At 40.3% G+C, this 15,602-nt stretch overlaps 1 long non-coding RNA gene across 1 annotated transcript in view; it reads right to left on the bottom strand.

Annotated features, from left to right (window-relative positions):
* Positions 1–3,943: 3,943 nt before the first annotated feature.
* The window catches only part of LOC123586503, a 52,036-nt gene continuing 40,377 nt past the window's right edge, over positions 3,944–15,602 (bottom strand). The window contains exons 3-4 of the long non-coding RNA XR_006706841.1: positions 6,930–7,074; positions 3,944–4,578 (exon numbers count right to left, since the gene is read on the bottom strand). This is a non-coding gene — a long non-coding RNA (uncharacterized LOC123586503). The remainder of the gene's footprint in view (positions 4,579–6,929; positions 7,075–15,602) is intronic.

The raw sequence follows: 15,602 nt of genomic DNA, 5'->3' as shown, positions 1-15,602 counted from the left end.
TTTTGGAATTGTACAAACTGTATTTATGATGCTAGCAAGTTTCAGTTCAACTGCTGAAATATTTCAATAAGAGTGATTGAATTCTTAGTAAATGGAATGCTTCCTCTGTTCAATTTTGGCCTGTTGAATGCTGGAAGGTGGGTAGATCTGACCCATTCATTACACATATCTGGGTGATAGGAAAGGCAGGCCTTTGGATTTTGATGCCATGTATGTTTTTGGCAGTATCTCAGACTGAAATACTATGAATCAAAAAATGGCCTTTAAAAGTTCTTTTTAGCCTCCTAGTCTTGAGACATGGTTAGGGCTTCTGAATGCTTACTCTAGTCATATAATTCATGATTTGGTAGGGGCGCCTGGGTAGCTCAGTCGGTGAATTCATGATTTGGCATATCTCTTTTGTGGATTTTAGTTGGTATTGATTCAAAAATATCTGATGACTTCAATTTCCAGAATCACCAAAGCGAGTGGTAGTGTTTTTGTACTTCATTGATCAGATTGTTGAATAGACTCCAGGTTATCCACATTGGATTAACATCCCAAACTCTGTGGATGGGGTGGAGAAGGTAGAAGGAACTAATATTCATTTGCTCATTTGTTCTTCCAACAAATTTTTCTTTGGTACTGACCAAATGCCAAGCTGAGTGATTTACATATAACATCTAGTCAATTCCTAAATATTCTATGAATTTTATAGGTATGGAGACTTAGGCTCAGAAAGTTTAAATAACTTGTAAGCGGAGGAGGTAGTAAGCGAAGGACCTGAGGTTTGGATTTAGGTCTGCCATTAAAAATAGCAAAGCCTTTTCCATTAAGCACGCTCCCTCATGAACGTGTCATATGTATAAAAACACCAACACAGCTAAAAGAAGGAAGAAGAGTCTGATTGGGAAAAACCAATCCCTCTAGCTACTAAGGGAATGAGAATATACCGCCATGTAAAAAGCACCTCCCTCCTCTTGGTCATGTTGCTGAACGTCTGTCTCCCCCATCTTCCTTCTGTCCTCCCTTTCCCCACCACCCAAGACGTGTCATGAACTCCCACAGCAGGCACATTAGGGAACATCATTTCGAGAGTGCTCCTCGAGCATACCTCTGACAGACTCTTGCTTTGAATCGCCTCAACACATTTCAGAGGAGAGGATTCAAAAGGGAGTTTTAAAAAGAAGCAGACCTAGAGTTGCACAGAGGCAGCAAAGACACCCTTGAGGTCATTCTTCTCTTTTTTCTACACTGATGTATTCTCTCCAGAGTGATAATAATCTTTTTTGAAATGCAGGTCTAAGACGGAAGGAATTTTTATCTGGAAGAGTAATATAAATTAGCTTTGACTGCCAGTTTCCACTGATTATTACTTTCCAGGCGGAATTCCTACAAATTCTTGAGGCATGACCTCCAATGAAAAAATAAAACCCCTTTAAAAACTTGTTGAGAAATTCCAGATAACTTTCACAAGAGATTTAATTTTAGAGCATTAACACAATCTTGGTTGGAAAGATAAAACTACAATGCAGTTATTTGGTAAAAGTCATTACTTCACAATGAAGTCATTGGAGATTATTTTACTGTGCTTATCTGTCCCCTCTCTCTCTCTCTCTTTTTTTTTTTTCTTTTAAACTTGGTTCCTTTCTCCCCAAACTAATTTTATTATGCATTACTCAGTGCACTCTGGATTCACCCTTATAAAAGCATAAAGTGTTTCAACAGATAGCCAGCTGGAGGCAGCCAACTTGAGATTCAACCTACCGGTATGAGCAAACGTTGTGATTGGTTCTTACATCTTAGTAATATGTTCTAGGCATTATTGCCTATGTATGGTTTGGGGAACTATAAGGGAAGGTTCTGGGGTTTTGTTTTTTCAACATGATATGAAGCAATGGATTCAAAGGGATTTCTGTATATCGTTGAAAGAGATTTAGGGGTGAGGAAGTGAGAGCCTGCATACTAGTATTTACTGCGGGCTTGATAACCGACACGTGTGAAGATGTGGGCGGGGTCTCATCCGCATTGGACACATGGCGAGAGCGAGAACCGGAAAGGTGAAGTGATTTGTCCAAGGACTCTCGCCCTCTCAGCGGTGGAGCCGGAGCAATTCAAGCCCAGGAACATCTGACTGCAAGGTTGGCTCCCTTCCCACGGCAGGGTGTTGCTCCTTCTTGAGCTGGACTAAATGCGGATGGGAAAACATGAAGACTGGGGCTACATGTGCAAAACGTATCAGTGGTCCCAAGTGGCCAAATGGAAAAAGATGTCATTACTTACCATTTTCCCCAAATTTTTCATTTACTTCAATTCAAAGTGTCATTTAAATTATATAATGTTATTGTATACATAATCAAGATAAATCAGTATCTGGCAAAAAAAAAAAATACATACATATGAAACTATATGTAGATACATGATACCAGATAGATAGATAGACAGATAGACGATATAGTTTTATATACATCTATACCTTTATCCTCTAGTATATATATGAATATAATCACATGTGAATTATCTTTTATCTTTCAGTACCTAACATGAAGAAGTATGAATTCACAGTTATCCTGTGAATATAATGATTATTATTAACATAAAATTTCCCTTTCCTGTTTTAACATTTTAAAAACAAAACAGTCACCTGATGTCCATGAGTAGGTGGAAAAGAGATTTATAAAATAAGAAAGAAAAGGGATATTGTGAACCTTTGATACTCTTTATCCTAAAATGTTCTAATTTCCCTGAGAATAAGCCAGCGGTGGAAATGATCTTTTAGATATTTAAATGTTTTTTAATTCCTTTCAAGAACATTCACATTTTACCAGTTGTTATACAAGAAGTCAAAATGAGTGGCCTTTCCAAGAGTAATTCAACATTATTAACTCTCAAGTGATGAAATCTCTCAGCATAATTTATGTTACATAAATCTATTCGCTCATTAACCTCATTGATTGAACATCTTATTTATTCAAGGCATTAGAGACACAAAAATAAACAAACACATTCTCTTCTCTAATCTTTGCAGTATTCTAGGGAAACAGGCATAAAAACATACAATTATGGTACAGAATGGTGAGGATTATGTCCGATGTATAAACAGACGAGTGAGTATAGCTGGCCTTTCTAACCTCCCCAGATGTCCAGAAATCAGAACTATATGGAATGAAAATGATGCCAGAATATGTAGGAAAGTTGTGAGGAAAAAATGCAAGCTTGTTTTTATTCCATTTAGACCAGGTTCCTTTCTTTTAAAAGGCGCTTCAATAAATATTTCTCCAACAAGAATCTAAAGCAGTTTTACATGCATTATATCTCTTAATCTTAAGAGTATTTCAGAGATGTGGGAGAAAGCAGGTGCTTGTATCAGTTCTAATTCCTACATGCATGTCTATCATATCTTCAGTTACTTCCTAGGCAAGATAACAGAACCCTGTTCAGTAGAATTCCTTAAAGTTTTATAACGCTCCAAAAAGTTCTCTGAACCCTTCCTTTTTTATCTGATAGAACTCTCTCTCTTTCTCAGATATACAATTTAACTCTCTTTCATTTTCTATTCCTAATATCTTGTAAATGCCTCTTCACTTTTTATTACTTGCAAAAAGTGGCCAGTAACTAATTCTCCCTTTTAAATTTTCTTTTTTTGTTATTGAAAAAAAATTTAAGTTTGTTTATTTATTTTGAGAGAGAGAAAGCATGAATTGGGGAGGGGCAGAAGAGGAAAGAGAGAGAATCTCGAGCAGGTTCTGTACTGCCGGAGCAGAGCCTGATGTGGGGCATGAATCCACGAAGCCATGAGATTATGACCTGAGCCAAAACCAAGAGTCAGACACTTAACTGGTTGAGCCACCCAAGCGCCCCTTAAATTTCCTTTTTTATTTCACAATAATTCATATTTGTTTTGGAGAAAAAAAACTACAAAATACAGATTATCAAAAGCAAAGAGAGGACAGTGTGTGTGTGTGTGTGTGTGTGTGTGTGTGTGTGTGTGTGTGTGTGATGTGAATGTGTGTGTTGAGAATAGGGACTCTAATCAGAAACAGGTACCACAGATACAACAAAAAAAGGACATGGGCACACCAGGAGACAATGGACAATAGTATTAAGGCTGCATCTTCCTCCTGACTTTGCCCTACAATAATCCAATAATTCTCCCATTTTTAAACTACCATTCTTCCTGTTCCTTCTTCTTTCATTTCCATTTATCTCAGCTCAGAAATGTTACGATGATTGTTACATGATCTCCTTCTTTCTCTTTTTTCAATCTATTCAGATTCAATTTCCTAAATGAATACTTTCAAAGAATCACTCCCCTGGGTAAGAATTTTTAATATCTTCACTTGTCTTATGGTATAGAGTACCATCCGAGGTCCTTAACATATTCTAACAACAGATTAACTTCATCTTCATTTTTTACCATTCTCCTACATATGCCTCCCCTTTCCACAGATCAGAGACTTTTCCCCATCAGTGGAGAAGCAGGGACCTGGAAATCAGACTGATCTGGGCACAAATCCTGGCTCCATCACCAAGGTTTGGGAATCCGGGCAAGCTGATTCATCCATAGAATAGAGATAATAGTCTCCTTTCAGGACTTTGCTGGAAGATAAATGAGAAAGATATCTGAACATATTATTTGATTCCCTTCTATGCAATCAGATTGTCCCTTGCTCTTTCCCCTCAGGCATCTTTGCCTGGGATACCCCCTGATTCACATCCTTGTATTCTCACTTGTTGTTTTTCTCCTCCTTGAAGATCTTCTAGGTCATTTCAGCTCACAGGAATTTCTGCCCTTCCTCTGAATGCCTAACACATTATGTGGTTTCCTGCTTCACAATCCACTATTTGCTGGTGAGATCTCTGAGATCTTACTCGACATACTATCTTGTTTTATTATTTTTCTCCCATATGTAGTGTTCCATGCAGGCCTGCTTTGTTTCCCTAAATAGACTGTGAGCTCACCAAAGATAGGTCCTTCCACTCTGTATTCTCAGTGCCTCACAAATGCCAAAGCATAGATGGTACTCAGCTATACCTTTACTGAATTCACATTATGTTATCTTCCTGAGGCCTGCCCCCTAAATCCTTATCCACAAAAGAGAATTCATTGATCAATTGATTCATTCACTCATTCACTCATTGGTTTTCCAAGAAGATGTATCAAATGTTTGCTATGTACCTGACAATGATTTAGTCACCCCAGATAGGGCCATAAACAAGAGAGTCAAGTTCTTTGTTTTCATGGATCATCTTTCATTCTAGTGGGAAAAGCACACAACTCAAAGGTAAGCAAATAAATAATTGAAGAGTCATAAATACTCTGAGGGAAATAAAATAGGGTGACAGGAGAGATGGTGACAGAGAAGCAGGGCTCTGCCAGGGGTTATGCAGGTTAGCCATGACTTTCTGGACATGGGACAGATGATTCGCATCTGGCAACTGACTGTCTTCTGTCACCCAATGGCATTGATGGCTTCTCCTCATCTATGTGCAGAGCACCGAATGTGTGAGCTCGAAGGGTACTCAGCAGCTATAAAGTCCAAGAATTCTCAACTATTATTCCATTGCCATGTGTTCATTCAAAGTGAAATCTCACAGGAAGGTCCATAACCTCTGCGTATTTTCATAGTTGCATTGGAAACCTTGGATCTGGTCTATGCTATTTATGGAAATGGAGGTACAGTTGGGGCCTAGAGCTGAATGGTCAAGAGTTAGATGCCAGGCAAATATACATCTTTTGATAATTGTTTGGCTCATTTGGCCACCATTTAAAACCATTTCTTATGGGTATGATTTATTGCTCTACTTCCATTTTAGAAGATGGTATTATCCCATGTATTCACTTAGTTTATTCCCCACACTTAATTCCAAGTAGCTTTTGGTTGTTTCCTAAGGCCGAACCGGTGATAGAATAAGGGTATACAGCTTTTGAGGAGCCTCAGCTCTAAATTACCTGGTCTTGTCTTTTTGGTCCTCAGTGATCCTTTGTGCCTCATTTATAGGACTTGACCCATTTTGCCTTGTATCATCACCATCTACAGCCTTCTACAGAAGACTTCGTATCTTCTACAGAAGACTGCAAACTGTGAGCAGAAATTGTGTTTTAATCTTCGCGGTGCCCACCAAAAACAGTATCTTGCATTAGAGTAGGTGCTAAATGTCTGACATTAAATGTCACATTCTGACACACATTCAAACAGAGAGAGGTATTGAAATATTATTTTGAGAATTGATAACATCATCGGCATATGTGGGTAGCCTCCCCAGGTGGCCGACTTGCCAAGGAAAGCACTCATTTGAATGTGTAAGATCTGGTATGTCATCAGAAGCAATTAGTATGACTTCATCATCATGGCACCTATTTAGTGAGTGACTGTTAAGTTATTCAGACAGGATAGTAGGTGCTTTGAGTGAGACTCAAAAGAAGCACAAAACAGAGCCCACATCTTTAGCAAATTAGCAGTTTAGATTGGGAAGCAAGAGTCCAAAAATGTAAAGTCTATGTAATTAAATTCTAAATTATGTAGTGAAAGTAAGTGAGGCAGAAATCCAAGAAGCCATCACTAAGTGACAGCTGCAGAGTGTAGGGAAGGGACCAGACCCTGGATTGCCATGAAGGCACCAGGCACTGCTCTGAGGTGCCAGACCATCTACACAGACCTCTAGGGGAAGTAAAGGCTAGTCCATAGGAGCTCACGACACAGTGAACCAGTTAGAAGAAGGAGGAGCCAAACTGACTTTCACTTTTCCCTATCCGGTGCCTGGGTGGCTCAGTCGGTTAAGCATTTTTCCTATCGGGAAGAGCCTTGGCTTGCCACAGTACCTCAGGTTTCAGAAATCCTAGTGTCAGATGTTGTTCCTAAAGGAGAAACGTTCTGAGCACTTGGGAGAATGCGAAATTGTCCTTGAACAGGAGGAAGTCAGCCAAAGAGTTCCCAGACATTACTCACTGGTTCGGCATATCCCACAACCTACAAGGCTGTCTTGTGCCGTGTCACCGAGGGGACCGCAGTTTGTTCTTACGTGGACTCTGGCTCAGTAAATTCAGAACGGAGAAGGAGCGGGATTTCTGATATGAAGATGTGAGACACATGCCTTGTAGGGAGAGATTACAAAAGAAAACATGTTAGAGGACAGGCAATGCCAGGTGATAGATAGACTTTGCCATGTATCACAGGTAAGGAGACAAACCATCCAGAGCTCTAGATACAAATATGCTCCCTCTCTCCTGAGGTATACAATGATCCTTAAATTTTTTTTTTTTAACATTTATTTATTTTTGAGAGAGAGAGACAGCCTGAGTGGGGGAGGGGCAAAGGGGGAGGGAGACACATAACCTGAAGCAGGCTCCAGGCTCTGAGCTGTCAGCACAGAGCCCGACGTGGGGCTGGAACCCACGAGCAGTGAGATCATGACCTGAGCCAATGTCGGACGCCCAACCGACTGAGCCACCCGGGAGCCCCGAAGAACAGGCCTCTATACGGTGATTCTTAATTGGGATCAAAAAATATATAAAGTGCTGTTCTCATAGGCCATTAGCCTGAGGCAAGAAGTTATGCAGAGGTTAGAAAAGGGGCACCTGGGTGGCTCAGTCAGTTAAACGTCCGACTTCAGCTCAGGTCATGATCTCGTGGTTCATGAGTTCAAGCCCCGCATCGGGGTCTGTGCTAACAGCTCAAAGCCTGGAGCCTGCTTCGGATTCTGTATCTCCCTCTCTTTCTCTGCCCCTCCCCTGCTCACTCGCTGTCTCTCACAAAAATAAATAAACGTTAAAAAAAAAAAAAGAAAGAAAGAAAGAAAAGAGATACCCTGATGAAATAGGATAGTTAAAGATGCCTCTTTCCCAAGCCTCTCCATTTATCTCAAAAAGATGTTTGTCTATGAAAGTGGGTGGTGCCTGCAGAGACTTCCCAAAGTTATTGTCGAGGCCACAATTGCTGATGCGAAACACTAGAGTAACTGTGCTTGTCTTAACCAGCGCACACGGCTCCGTTATGCAGAATAACGGCACAGTGAAGAGTGTGCTGTTCAGTGCATTAGAGATTTGTTGGAAAACCCGAAGTTTAGACATAGAAGTTTATTGACTGTATGTTGGGCTTTGCAACAGATGCCATCAGGATAGAAAAGAAATACAGGGCTGATTCCTCAGTTGAGAAGAACCCATAGTTGCGGTGACCATATGTTCTTGGTAATAATAAGCTCTTACCTTCAATATCACCACCACCACCACGGCACTACCCTGATTCCACTTTGTTTAAACAGTGTTTTTTTTTACTTAACCCAAGGCTGTTGGTGGTATCTTCCTCCCATTTCCAGATTAGGTCCGATGATCTTCATACATGAAGAGTAACTTAACCTTTGGACACTCTGAGAGTCCCCGCTATTATCTAGAAGACAAGGAGCTCTACACATGGAACTGAATTCACAGCAGTCATACACACATATAGATGCATACACATGAACATTACCCTCTTCAGCATAGACCTTGAGAGTACAGGGCTGGAAAACTTGGAAAATCTCTTTGCAAATTGATTTCAGCAAGTGCATTGCATTCTTTGGATTCTTTAGCTCTGGCAAATATTTATCTTGTAAAAAAATAAACTTTGTAAGTAGATAAAAGTTTTGGGACGCTGTAATAGGTAATTCTATGTGTCAACTTGAATAGGCCCCAAGGTACCTGATGGTCAAATATTATTTTGGGTGTGTTTGCCAGGGTGTATCCAGATGAGATTAACATTTGAGTGTGTAGACTGAGTAAACCAGATCGAGCAGATTGACTTCTCTAATGTGAATGGGCCTCATCCAATCAGTTGGAAGCCTGCACAGAATAAAGAGTCTGAGTAAAAGCGAATTCCTTTTGCCTGACTGCCTTCAGGCTGGGGCTTGTTTTTGTTTTTTGATTGTTTGTTTGCTTGTTTGTTTTTCTTTCTTTGGACTTGAATAGAAACGTCAGTTCTTCCTGGGTCTTGACTCTGTTGCACTTGGACTAGAACAACACTGACTTTCTTAGTTGTTAAGCCTCTGGACTGGGGCTGAGACCATAGCATCAATGCCGCTAGGCCTTCAGCTGCCAGCTATAGATCTTAGGACTGTCAGCTCCTTAATGACATCAGTCAATTCCTTGTAATATATCCCTCTCTCTCTCTGTCTCTATCTCTCTCTCTCTCTCTCTCTCTCATTTTCTTTGTCTCTACATGTATACATACACACACATATATACACATATACACATTCAAAATCACATATATATATATGATATATATATATATTATAAATATCTCTCCATATATATGGAATATAGGAGACAGATCCTATTGGTTCTGTTTGTCTAGAGAACCCGATGAATATAGAGCCGGAGGAACACATTAGCTGACAAGCTGGAAATGAAATTTTGTTCACATACACCCCAAAAGATGTATATATAATAAAGACCCCTTATTTTTCTCATAGGCTCAATAACTGGTTTTGAAAATAATTTTAAAGTAGGAATTCCAAATAGGTCTTGAACAATGGGAGTATTTAGCAGACTCCACTGCCTGACCACCAAATCTGTTTCTTCCTCTTTCTGAGAATATAGCTTGACTGCTTTTTCTGTGTGACTGAGTTCTGATGTATACTACTTTTAGTTATGGCCCATAAACACCCCCCCCCCCCGGCTCCCGCCAAAGCACACACAAGATTCCTCATGCTCTTTTCTTCCTTCCTTCCTTCCTTCCTTCCTTCCTTTCCTTTTTTTTTTTTTTTTTTTTATGGTTATGTACTTATTTTTGAGAGAGAGAGAGAGCACAAGCAGGGGAGGGGCAGAGACAGAGAGAGAGATAGAGAGAGAGAGAGGCAGAATCTAAAGTAGGCTCCAGGCTCCAAGCTGTCAGCACGGAGCCCAGCGCAGGGCTTGAACTCACAAACTGTGGGATCATGACCTGAGCGGAAGTCAGGCACCTAACCAACTGAGCCACCAAGGCACCCCCCTCATGCTCTTTTCTGTTCAGTCGTGACTTTAGTCATGTATTGAAGGTGGTGGAACATGAGATGGAAGGAACCTGAGTCCCTCCTTCCAACTGGAGGACACTTGATCAGGAATATCCATTTTTGATTTTATATGAATGAAAAGTAAATTTCTATTTTGTTAAGCCACTGAGATTTCTGGAGTGTGGTTGTTCTTTCTCTTTTTCCAGTTTTTCATTTTAATTCCAGTACAATTAACATACAGTGTTATATTAGTTTCAGGTTTACCATCTATTGATTCAACTGGAATATGGCGGTTCTATAACGGTAGCTGGTAGCTGGTATAACCTAAGCAATACACAGAACCACTAGGATAAGAGTAGAGGTGATAATGTTGACAGGCAAGATCCTGTGAACTTACAACTTCCGGTATGTCTTCCGGTATTAAAATACTCATCTCAGGGGCGCCTGGGTGGCTGAGTCAGTTAAGCGTCCAACTTCAGCTCAGGTCGAGATCTTGCAGTTTGTGGGTTCAAGCCCCATGTCGGGCTCTCTGCTCTCAGTGTGGAGCTCGCTTCTGATCCTCTCTCCCCCACTCTCTCTGCCCCTACCCGGCTTATGTTGTCTCTCCCTCAAAAATACATTAACTTAAAAAAAAAATAAAAAATAAAAAAAATAAAATAAATTATCCATCTCAAAATACAGGAATTCTACCTTAGCTTGTTAGAATCCAGTTAGTCCCATTTGTTGTGTGCCATGTAGACAAGTAATCAGAAGCCAAACAACAATAACAGCAACAACAACAAATCATCATCATCATAAATGATTTGGTTTGGAAACCTAACCTTAGATTTGATCTGCTTGAGTTGCTCTGCTAACACTAAGCCAATTACATTGCCAGTTTGACTCAAACAAAATTGATTTTTTAAACAGTAGTTATAGTGGGCTCAATGGGGAAAAAATACCATTTGGGGTTAGAACACCAGAATTTGAGCCCCAGCTTTACCGTTTGCTGGTGGGGTAAACTCTGCAAGTCTCTTACCTCATCTCAGAATGGGATAATAATTGTCCCCCAGTGCACTGTTGAGAAGATCAAAGTGCTACACTTTGGAGGGAGTAATTATTTTTGTCTGTTTTCAAGGCAACTCCTTTTGGGGGGGGGGGGTGCGTGCTGAACGGTAAACCCAGCAGTTTTCATTCACTCATTTCCTGCTCGCTACTTGGGGTCTTGACGTGTCCAGGGGGCTGTGAATCTTAACTTATAAGGGCCCCAATCCATGCTTGAGGGTCTGATAGCTGATTTGAGTTGGAAGACGTGTCACAAGCAAGCACTCATGTGTTTTGGAAGCAGGAGCAAAGAGACCAAAAGACCAAGCCCTCTGAAGAAAGTAAACACAACAGGAATGCTTTGAGGGTGACGGAGCCTGCTCTTATCTCACTTCACACAAGCTTAGACTTCAAAGCACATTTTGTGACTCACATCCACTAATGACTAAAAGCAAAGGCCAAGTTATGAATTATGGAGTGGAGGGGGGTGGGGGAAGGAAATGATGGCAAAATCTTGAGAAAAAAGTGAAGTTAAATGAAACTCATCTTCATGATTTTCATATTTCCGTGAGTGGGCATTCCTTGACCCCGCCGGGGAACATAACGACAACATAGGAAAGTGGTTAAGAGAATGGATTTTGGTGTCAGAAAATGCTGAGTCAGACTCTCAGTTCAGCCACCTGTTCTGTATGTTCCCTTGGGAAACTTACCTCTCAGTACTTCATCTCCTCCTTAACGGAAAAATAATCGTTCTTATGTCTAAAGATTGCTGAAAAATGAGAAATGCATTGATGCACGTAGAGAATTTAGCACAGTCCCTGGCACACAGTGAGATAGATTCAACATTAGCTCTAATTGTTTTTGGCTTATCCTTTAATATCACTGTGGCTTATACACTATATGTCATTCACACTGCAGGCTTACTCATCAGATCAAATTATTGCAAAGAATATGCCTTCTTAGTTTTCCGATCTAAGAGTTGTCTCTTCCTCCCTGGTCCTGGATGTGGAGTTGCTGCTAAGGCTTTTGTGCTTAACCCCCATCTTTCTCTGTCAGTCAGAGAATGGAAGAGAAGGAGTGGAAACAGTGATATATATATTTTTTTAGTTTCAAAAATTATGGGAGGCAGCATTGCCTTCATGTGAACACACATGAACTGTGTTTGGTGCTATAATCTGCAGATCCCCGATGGACCATCAATCTACTCTTCTGGAATCACATGTGTCAGTAACTCCAAAGTTCTGGTTTGAAACCAGGAGTCTGGCATATCCCAAATTCAGCTCAGTGTATTCCTGCTCTCCTAGCACACCAATCTTGATCTTTGGTTCTGTTGACCCATTTGACTTCCCTGCCCTGTCAGAAGGCCCTTTGACTGTGGGCACCATGCTTCCTTCATCTTTCCATCTGTTTCCTTCACTCAGAATCTAGCACAGTTTTTTGGACATGGGAGACACTTAATACAAATTTTAAATAGGATAAAAGGCTTAAATAAATTTGATCTGACTCCCAGTTAAGGAGCTGCATCACTATTATACCACCAGATGATTAGATGTTAAAGGTGAGAGTCTGAATAAACACATGACCCAGTAAATGTTTCTTGAGTGTCTATTTTGTGCCTGGTATTGTGCGTTTTTCCTTTCTGATATTTCGTCTAACCTTCAACTAAAAATAGAATTGGTGAGGGGTGCCTGGGTGGCTCCGTTGGTTAAGCATCCAACTCTAGATTTTGGCTCAGGTCATGATTTCACACTTCATGAGATCAAGCCCTGTACTGGGCTCTGTGCTAATAGCTCAGAGCCTGCTTGGGACTCTCTCTCCCTCTCTCTCTCTCTGCCCCTTCCCTACTCTTGTGTGTGTGCTGTCTTTCTCTCTAAATAAATAAATAAATAAATAAATAAATAAATAAACAAACTGAAAAAAATAGAATTGGCTAAATAAATATTTAATACTAGGCAATTTTGCCATTCAAAAAAATATGCACACAAAGTCCTCCAACAATATTTTAAACCCCATACAATAAAAATATGTATTTTGTGAACCAGGAAAACTTGGAAGGTTATCATGGACTCATCAGTTGTTCTTACATTAGTGCAAATTAGTCTTATCATCTTGTTTTCTGAACACTTGTCGAGCTGCTGTAAATAAAGATGGAGGCTTATGAGGAGAGAGGGGAGGGGAAGAATTGATATTGGTGCTTTGGAAAGTTTGGGACCACACCTGCCCATGTTTGGTGACTTGGGTAGTTGAGGAAAAAGACAGTGAAAGAGCCTAGGCTTTGGATCCATGAAAAGGAATTCCTTTTCCACCTCCTAACTAAGTTGCAAGTCTCCAAGGACAAACTACTAACATCAGTGTGTTAGTTCGGATTGTGTTGGACTTTGTCTGAAACAAAGAAGGGGGTTTATTCTTCTCCTCTGACAAAAGCCATCCTTAAAGTAGGCCTTCCATCCACATGTTGGTTGCCACGTAATCCCAAGATGGCAGCTCCACTTCCAAACTCAATCAAGAAGAGGATCAGCTGAGTGAAAGAGGCTGAGACTAAAGAGAAATGATTCCTCTTAATCAGCTTTTCCAGAAGTCTCATCCAGGGTCACCTTGCAGCCACCATCAAGTTGGCAAGAACCCTGTAACAGAGCCATGCTGACCAATGAGGAAGGCTAAGAAATGTCACCATTGTAGAGGGGGTACATTACCACTGCAGAGAAAACTCACGTTCTGTTCATTAAGAAAAGAGAATGGATACCAAGTAGGCCACTGATTCTCTTTGCCACACTTTCCCCATTTGCATAATTGAAAAAATAATACCTACCCTATAATGATTTGGAAATTTAAGTGAGATAATGCATTTGTATAATCCCTGGCTTATAGCAAGCATTTAGTAATGTGCGTTTCCTCTACTTTCTCGTTCAAGTTTCCCCTGATATCCAAAAATAGAGTGTTCCTGTGAAACCTTTCCTGCCAAACTGGCATAAAGCAAAAAAGCAATTACCATTTATTTATAAGGAAAAGTTTTTGAGTGTGCCCAGACCTAAAGAACAACCTCTTGTAGGCTGTTCTGATACCTTAGGACACGTCTTGCTAACAGATGCAAAAGTAACTACAGAAAAGACACAGATGCTCACAGACACAATAGAAGCTCTGGAGGCTTGATGCTGAGACGCTGCCTGTGGATCCAGGGAAAGAGCTGGGGAAGGAGCCAGGGAAGGAGCAGGGGAAGGAGCCAGGGAAGGAGCAGGGGAAGGAGTGGGTCGGCACCATTCCTGCTGCCCAGAACACGCTGCTTCTGTAATGCTCACTGCAAAACCCATGCTGACGGTTATTTTCTCATCTCTTACCTTTTCTTCAGATATCTTTTGGTTAGCAAAAACAGGTACTAATGTAGGTCTTTTGTAATAGCAAAGTGGTATAATGCAAACTTTTGAAGAGTGGGAGATAACCTATATGTAGTAGACAATAAATGTTAGGTAACAGGATGAACTTTGTTTTAAGTTTATTTATTTGTTTTGAGAGAGACAGAGGCAGCACGAGTGGGGGAGGGACAGAGAGAGAAGGAGAGAGAGAGAGAATCCCAAGCAGGCTCTGTGCTGTCAGTGCAGAGCCCTCCACGGGGCTCAAACTCTCGAAACCATAAGGTCATGACCTGAGCTGAAGCCAAGAGTCAGTCGCTTAACTGACTGAGCTACCCAGGTGCCCCAGGATGAACTTTTAGAGCATCTTATGGTTTTCATATGCTGTATTGTAAACCTTGGCCTACTATATCTTTATTAATTCATTAAAGCAGAGATCTGAACTCAGTAGACTATGAAAGAAGTCTTGGACTCTTCGTTTGCAATAAATACTGTGGGTCATTCTGATGCAGGTGACTCCCTGAAAATTATTTAAAGCTCAGTGCTTTAAGGGAAGTACCTAAATAGTAGAAAGAATAGTTACTACATTTTTGATCACGTGTGTGTGTGTGTGTGTGTGTGTGTGTGTGTTTTGAGGATGATGGATCCTTTGGGCTATATTGGTGGCAACACAAGCAAACCTTAGCATAATGAGAAACATAGAAATGTCGAATATTATTGGGAATCTAAACGATTTTTCTCTGTTTAAAGAGTGTGGCAATATTATTATAGAAATTAGTACCTTGCGAGTAGTTAAGATGATGCACAAAAACAAACAAAAAAATATTAATGTACCATCACCAGGATTCACAGAAATTTTGACAAGTCAAAATTTTGTATAAAAGTCAGGTCTTTTAGCTGATTAGGCAATCTACAGTTGGCAAAAGGTGCACTGGAGTCAATCTTCACCTGGCAAATTTGACTTCCTGTTTCTAAGAAAAAAAAAATTTCTCCCTAAAAAAAAAAAAAAAAAAAAACTCATAAAATAACTCCCAAGGCTTTTTGCACATCAAATAGCTCTTACAGAATCAAATTTTGATGAGGTAAGTGTAAGGAATTTAGTAACATATGGATTAAATTTCCCTTAAAATAGACATCATTTTAAAATGAGGAGGAAACAAAGTTCTTGGTAAAATATGAAAATATATTTTGGTTTGCCTTGAACCCCAAACACAATTTGAAAAATAGTTCAAGATGTTCACCAAGCCCCCAATACAGCTGGTTTCACCCATCTCTAGTTCCAAG

This window comes from Leopardus geoffroyi, chromosome C3 (assembly GCF_018350155.1).
Source record: "Leopardus geoffroyi isolate Oge1 chromosome C3, O.geoffroyi_Oge1_pat1.0, whole genome shotgun sequence".
Lineage (NCBI taxonomy): Eukaryota > Metazoa > Chordata > Mammalia > Carnivora > Felidae > Leopardus > Leopardus geoffroyi.
This window is presented reverse-complemented; position numbering and strand designations above follow the sequence as displayed.